Genomic DNA, 8,595 nt, shown 5'->3' on the forward strand with positions numbered 1-8,595 from the left:
CAGCTAATCTTTAACAGTACATACAATTTTTATGTTTTATTAATTGCTTCATTCTTTTGGGGAGGCTTGCGATTGAGCCCAGACTTTGTGTATAATCAGTAAATGTTTTGACTCTGGGCCACATCTTCAGGTCTCTATCCCTACATGGTTCCATTAATATCACAAATTATATTTTTAGGGCTATATTTATTTTCATTTATGTCTGTTACCATAAATAAAATTAATTTACATGCTTTAAATTGTGATATTTTAATAGACTGTATTTGACTATGTATTTACTTTTACCATTGAGATTTCTACCTTCATATGCTTTTGTAAGACCCTTCATTATATTTTCATTTCATTTAAAAATTCTCCTTGGCCCTTCTTGTTTTAATAAATGCAGAGGCAATGACTTCCCTCAATTCTTATTTATCTGGAAGGTATTTCTGCTTTATTTTTGGAGCGACTTTGTTCAGATATAGTATTCTTGATTGACATTATTTTTCTGCAGCACTTGACTTTGTCATTGCGTATGCCCCTGCCTGGCAAGACTGCAATGAGAAATCTCTTGGTCACCTTACCAAGTCTTTCTTGTATATGATACATCACTTTTACTGCAGAGCTTCCAAAATCCCCTATCTCTGATTTTGACAACCTGAATATAATTTCTCTTAGTATGTGCTTTTTTGGATTCATATCCACTAGGGCCTTTTGGACGTTTGGATGTCCATTTCCTTCCACAGGTTTGGGAATAGTTGGACACATTTATTTAGACAATCTTGTATTATCTGATTCCTTTCTGTTCTCTTTCTCTCATCTTTAGTTTTTATTTATTGTTTTAGTTCTGGGATTTTAACCAAGAGCCTAGCAAGCACTCTCACAAATAACTCACCTCTTTCTTTCCTAACCTCTATACTCTACGGTGTCCCCAAATTTCTGTAGGCTCTTTCCTCTTTTTATGTTCATTTTTACTACCCTTCTGACTGGATAATGTCAGTGACCCATCTTTGTGTCTGTCAATTCCCTTTGGTGATGAAGTTACTAATGCCCTTACTCTCTTGCGAATTTTCAATTCTATTGTTTCCTTTGGCTTTAAAATCACTGTTGGTTATCTAATTTTTTTTTTCAAGAGAATGGATACTGCCATTGTGTTCATTAATTTTTTGGTGAGTTGATTGACTATATATAATATGGTTATTTTGAATTCTTGGTTTGGTAATTCATTTAACTCCATTGCTTGAAGTCAGGTTTTAGAGATTCATTTTGTTCCTATGACTGGCCCATTCTTGCTCATTGTTTTTTATGCCCTGTACCTTTGTATTTGGAGTTGTATATTTGAAAAACACCTGTTTCTATATCTTTATACCTCTCTGTACAAGGAAAAACTTTTATGGTCATCTGAGGTGAAGATTCTGGAACCCTCTCAAGTTTTCCCAGGGATACATTTTCCATCCTTGTCATATGGAAGCCTGTCAGAATTTTGCTAGTTTATTTCTAAGTTTGTAGTCTCCTTCTCCCTCTACTGTCTATCCACAGTAGTACAAGTTCCTCAGTGCTGACCTATGTGCCTCTCCCCGTGGCCCCAGGCCAACAGGTACTACATCTCTATCAGGAACTTTTGTTGGCTGAGCCAGAAACCAGTCTCTCTGAAGCGCGCTGAAGAGCTGGGACTTTTCTGATGCGTGTTCCTTTCATACCTTCCACTCCCAAAGCCACGGGCTGGCCTCTCACTCCCTATTGTGCTGGGCTGTACCAGTCTCTGTTTGTGGCATCAGAAGTTCTCTGGCAGTGACACAGTCTGCTGAGCTCACTTTTGTTCATGTAGCCCCTAGGCATGAAGACTGTGAAGTATGTGAGACAGAAATTAGTTCCTGGAAAGAAAAGACTTTGAGTGTAAATTTTACTTTTCTCTTTACCTCCCAAGGACGAAACTGCGAATTGGGCTTTTGTCCTCAGGGATGTGGGTTCTTGGCTCCAGGGAAAGTGACATATTTGAAACAGAATTGCTTCTTTCACTGTTCTATCAACCCTCCATTTTACCCCTTCCTTCCTTTCCTCTCTCCCTCTCTCTGTTCCTCCTTCCCTCCCTCCCTTCCTTCCTTTGTCTGTTTCTTTCAAGATTGATCAGTATTACTCAGGCTGCCCTTGAAATTATGATATTCCTATCTCAGCTTCCTAAGCAGCTGAGATTAAGGATGTGTATCCTTGTGCCTGACTTACCATTCTCAATGTGACTATTCTTGGCTTTGAATTTAAAGTATTGAAATTTCCCCCACTGATTGCTGGGGCTCTCATAAATGCATTTCCCACTCATATGTGCTACATTTTAGTCAACCTTTCTATGAGGGTAATGAGATTTGGTGTTCCCAGTTCTGCCATCTTGCTGATATCACTCTCCTATATCTCTTAAATAATGAGAAATGAAAGCATACTTCACACTCCTGTACAAAATACAAAATTTCCTTCCCCATGTGCTGCTTGCTACCTCTTCTTGCCTCTTTTACAAAGATGTCATAACAAAGTACCTCACTCAACATTGCTCACCCAGCAGCTCTGGGTTGCTATGAACAGATGTGATACTACATTTTATTCAAGGCCTTGCATTTTGGAGAGCCATGTATTTTATAAATATAAAAAAATTGAAGACCACATGGGTGCCTCTGTTCTAATCAGGTTCTAGTGTCGAGAGCTGGCGTATGCAACTGTCCTAGTCTGTTTTGACTATCAACTTGACACAGCCTAGCATCACGGAGAAGGAAGTCTCAATTGTGGGATTGCAGAGATCAGGTGGGCTTGTTGCATCATCATCATCATCATCATCATCTTCTCTCTCTCTCTCTCTCTCTCTCTCTCTCTGTGTGTGTGTGTGTGTGTGTGGTTGATTGTCAACTGATAATAGGAGGGCCTAGCCCACTGTGAATGACACCATTCCCTAGGTCAGTGATTCTCAACCTTCCTAATGCTGTGACCCTTTTATACAGTTCTTCATGTTCTGGTGACCCAGAAATTATTTTTGTTGCTACTTCATATTTGTAATTTTGCTACATTTATGAATTAAAATGTACATATCTGTGTTTTCTGATGGTCTTAGGTGACCCTTGTGGAAGGGCCATTTGACCCCCCAAAAGTCAAAACCAACAGATTGAGAACCACTGCCCTAGGCAGATACATGGTTGTGGGCTACATAAGAAGCTAGCTAAACACAGGCCTGCCAAAAAGCCAGTAAGGTAAAATTTCTTCATGATTTTTGCTTTCAAGTTCATACTTTAATTCATTCCCTGTCTTTCATTGTTGATGATCTATGACTTGAAAGTATTAAAAGAAAAGAGAAAAAAGGAAAAAAGATGCACTCTTCTCCTAAGATGTTTTTGTCTTGGGGCTTTGACCCAGCGATGGAATGATGGAGCTATACAAGCAACTAAACATCTCTTCTCAGGAACAATTCCTTGCAGAACTCTAAGAAAACCTTTTTAAAAAATATTCACTTCTCTTACTGAATATATTTATCACTTGCATTAAAGATTTATGGTTTACATAATTACAACATTAAAGATAGTCTCCACCTCAGAATGTGCGGAACATTAGGACGATAGAAGCCCTTAGGTAAAAGCAAAGGCAGATTAGTTACTTACCAAGTCTGTCTTTTTCAGAAGGCTTGAATATGATTGATTTCTGATCAATAAGGAATTACTTTGTAGTGTGGAGAATCCTTTCATTGCTTATGCTTTCTAATTTATATGAAATATCCATCAATTTATGTCATATCTGTTTTAACAGTTAGAAAACACAGAAGAAAAACATTTTGAAACATTCAAAAATTCATGTGAATATTAAATTTGGGCAAAAGTATCAGAAATTTGGATATGAATAGTGATACCAGACTTTCTTTTTACCATATGAATCAATATAAATAAATGATAATTTATATAAGAAAATAAAATTGATTTGTAGCTTTTTAAAAATAAAAAAATACTATTACCTGTTGTGTTAGATCACATAATTCTGGTACAGCATTTAAATATTGTATATGACATATACAATCTTTATAAATATAATTTTAGTTTTATAATTTATATTTATTATTCTAATTTTCTCTGACTCTGATGATTGAGTTTTCTTTAAAGTTAATAAAAACTTAAGTGCAAAATGACTAAGAAATCACTGTAATGACAAATTACTACTGAATAAATAAAAGTCATGGTGTAATAATTTTGATTATCATTATAGAAATCTATGGCTCGTGAAAATACAGAGAACAATTAGCCAAGTCCCCAAATCAATGGCTACATCTGCAATGTATCTTCTACACCTAAGGCTCAGGGAACATTATTGAAGAAGGGGACAGAAAGATTATAAGAGTCAGGGACCAATATGTCTATTGTGAAATTATGTCCTTTATATACAATAAAGAAACTGAGCCAATGAAATATAAAAAATATTCATCCATAAACTAGACCCAAATAATAGCAACACCAGTTGCTATGCCAGGGTGGATGGGGAAAATCTCGCAAGACCTTATTCTCAAATGAAGAGCTAAAGGCAACTAATGGTTGCGGAGAGGGGATAAATCAGTGCCTTTAGGGAAAAGGCATCCCTGATAGTTTAACCAATCCCAAGTGGTCAGCCCTTAACAAATACACATATGAGCAACACCAAACGAACATAGTAGGTTATATTTATATACACACAAATACACACACGCACACACACACACATACACACACCAATTTAGGAAGATGAGGTCATGGATTTGAGAGGAGTGTATGTGTAGAACACAAGAGGAGTTGGATTTAGGAGAAAGAGGCACGGGAATGATGTAAATATGGATTCATGTGATGAGTTCTTGTGTAACTTTTAGGGATTTTCCTGGCTAAGGGTGATGAAGGACTGAAGAAATGATTGGCACACAGAGAGACACACAAAAACTGGGACTGGGTGGAATGGGCTCTCTGATGGAGAAACTGCAGCGCCCTGAAAACTCTGCATGTTTATTATATGCAGTTGAACACACAGGAGATGCTATTGCATATAGATAAAGAGGCAAGGTTATTATTATAGACAGCTAAAAAGGAAGCAGGTTCAGTCAATCTCTGTAGGAGACACTTCTTTGGTGGGTACTCTGCAGACCTTACACAGCCAGCAGGAGAAAGCTATGGTGGATGTTTTTTTTGCACACACTATCAATATTCATAAACAGACAAGAAGAAGGCTTAGCCATCCTCCTGAACTTCACTATGTGAGTGTGTCTGTGTGGGTTTTTTTTTGCCATTTTCTCATGAGTCTAAGGATATGGTCCCTGAAATGGACATGCTCATGTCAACAGCACACATTCACCGAGGACTCCATTCATGCAGGGCTTCTTCCAGTCCCCACACTTACAAATATCAAATCCTAAATCAAATTAAAACAAAATAAAATAAAAAACCTTAAAATTTAAAAAGATTTGCCCATATGTAGAAAAAAAGGAAACTTTGCAGTTAGGTTATAATATTTATATCTTTAGCACATGAGTAACATCAACTGCCAATTGTAGAACACATTCACAATTATAATGTGAAGTCCTATTATCTTACAATCAGTGAGATAAAAGCTATGGATTGAGAAATGGGGATACATGGGAAGATTTGGAGGGAAGAAAGGGAATTTGGAAACAGTGTAATTATATTATGCTCAAAAAATAAAAAGAAAAGACCAAAATTCTGTTATCTTTGAAGTCTTGCTTACTTCATTCATATAAAAACACCTTTACATATATTTTTAGATTTTTATTTCTATCAAAGACTATTTGTCAATATATGAATATAGAATAAATAACACATATCTTTTTATATAATGTGAACCTTCCCTCATTGCTCACATGCTGTGTGAGACTCTGTTAGCTCCTTTCCAGGACTCCTGCCATATTCAGGGTGGCAGAAATGTTTGTGTTGTGGCAGTCAGCACTCACTCACTGATCTGTGGGATCACTTAGAATAAAGAGTGGCCCTTGAAAACCCTCCTGGTCTCCTATGTGTAGTTGTTTGAGGAATGTGCTAGATTATTCTCATTTCAGGAGGGAAAGAAATACGTCTGAAGGTCTTCTGTGACATTGTCTGGCTGTAGGGACTTTGTTTTCAGCTCTTCCTGCTTCTTTGGTTGCTAAGTGGCTGCTATCTTCTGAGGGGCACCACACATATTGCAGAATGGCCCATTAGGTCAGTCTGCATGTCGGTTCATCACTGATTAAAACATTGCATTTGGGATAATTTGATATCCATACCAGGACTCATTCAAACTTTTGAAACGAATTCCAATATTACCATTGTTGAAAGAATCCTTCTTTGCTGCTCAATGAAAATCAACTCAAAATTGACCAAAGACTGAAGGATAAGACCTGAAACTTTGAGACAGGTAGAAAGAAACGTGTGGGAAGGCTTCAGGACAGTGGATGGTCAAGATTTCTTGGAAAAGATCCAAAACCACACAGAAACCAATGCAGATAAAAGAGTTACACTTAAATAAAAAGCTTTTGCCAAGCAAACAACACAGTATGGACACAATCTACAAATGAAAGAAAAATAGCTCGTGCATTGTGAATCTGACAAGAGCCAGACACCCAGAATTTATAAAGAACTCTCAAAACTCAAGAGGAAAGATTAAACAATAAGGTTGGGAAAAATAGACAGAAGATCTACAAATAGACAAAGAAGATATACAAATAGTCAAAGCACGCATGAAAACGTGCTCAAAATCAACCAAATTAAAGCTACCATGGGATCCTACTTAGTCTAGTGAGAATGGTTACCAAGAGGAGGGAAGAGAATCAGGGCCTAGCAAAGATGTGGAGAGACGCGAGCCGTTCACACTGCTGCTAGGAATGCAAGCCCATATAGCCACCCTTCATTGAAAAGCAATAGTTGTCATTTTTAGCTGTGATTTTAAATTATTCTACTTTTAAATAACTCTAAAATTTTATTATTTTCTTATGTATTTATTATTTATATTTTATTAACATGTATGAATTGTAGGAAACAAAACATAATAGTTCCAAGAGGAACTTGGGGTTTTGATCTCATTGTTTGTAAATGTCTACTTTTCCTTCATAATGATTCTTAAAAATAAGAAGAGATTGCTAAAAATTTCTTGGTCAAAAGCTGCCTATCTTGGACAGCCATGCTACAATCCACAGGCTCAAAGAGGCTAGGTGACAAGGAGGACCCAAGAAGGAAAATACAGATCTTTTAGGGAAAGGGAAACAAAAGAAATCCCCTTGGCGGACTAGGGGCAGGAGGAGATAGGAACATGAGGGATTAGTTGGAGGGTGGAAAGAGGGGGAAGAGTATTGTAAGAGATGACTGGAAAGAGGAGGCATTTCAGGGTCAGGCAGAAACCTGGGGCAAGGGAAACTCCTTGGCATCTACAAGGATGACCCCAGCTAGGACTGAGAGCAAGGGTGCGTGCTTAGCTTGAAACTGGCCATCTCCTGTGCCTAGGTAGGACTTTCTGTGGAGGGATCAAGACACCAGCCCAACCATACTACCTTTGACCTACAGTCTATCCTGCCTATGGGAAGTGTGGTAGATTGCTGACTACCCCAATTGTCACCAGAGAGTCTTCACCCAGTAATTGATGGAAACAGATAAAGAGACCACAGCCAAGCATTGGGTTGATCTCAGGGAATCCTTCTGAAGAGAGGGAGGAAGGATTCTATAAGCCAATGGGGTCAAGGTCATCACAAGGGAAACCACAGAAACAACTAACCTGGGCTTCAGAAGCTCACAAAATCTGAACTGACAACCATGAAACCTGTATGGAACAATGGTGTAGGAAGTCCCTCTGTATATGTGCTGCTTTTATTGGTTAATGAATAAAGAAGCCGCTTTTAGCAAATGGCTTGACAAAATATAGCCAGACTGAAAAAGATATATAGAGAGAGTAGGAAGAGTCAGAGAGAAGCCATGTAGCCACCACCAGGGACAGACGCTTCTATTGGAGTCTGCTGAAAATTTTCCGGTAGGCCACAACCTTTTGCTAATGCACAGATAAATGGAGATGGGTTAGTTTAGGATGTAAGAGCTAGCTAGCAATATCCTTAAGCTATTGGTCAAAAAGTATTGAAAATAATATAGTTTCTGTGTGATTATTTCTGGTCTAAGCAGCTGGGAACAAAGAAGCAGGCTCCCCTCACAGGACCAACCTCGGCCCTCAACATATTTGTAGCAGTTGTGTAGCTTGGTCTGTTTGTGAGACTCTTAGTAGTGGAAGCGGGTACTGTCCCTAACATTTTGACTGGTTTTTGCAAACCAATTCCTCATACTGGGTTGCCTAGCCCAGCCAAATACAAAGGAAGGAGCTTAATCCTATCTTAACTTGATGTGCCATACTTCATTGATTCCCATGGGAGGCCTGCTTCTTTCTAAACAGAAACAGAAGAGACATGGATGAGTGGAAGGGGAGGGGAAGTAGAGGAGAGATTGGGAGGAGAGGAAGGAGGGGAAATTGGTTGGGAGGTAAAATAAATGAATAAGTTTACTTAGTAAAAGCAGCCTTTATTTTAAACATAAAATTCTGATAATGATTCTGTATTATAGTTTGTGAAAACATTTGTTTTTTATATTCCAATTTTATAATCAT

This window comes from Myodes glareolus, chromosome 3 (genome assembly GCF_982192425.1).
Source record: "Myodes glareolus chromosome 3, mMyoGla1.1, whole genome shotgun sequence".
Classification (NCBI taxonomy): Eukaryota; Metazoa; Chordata; class Mammalia; order Rodentia; family Cricetidae; genus Myodes; species Myodes glareolus.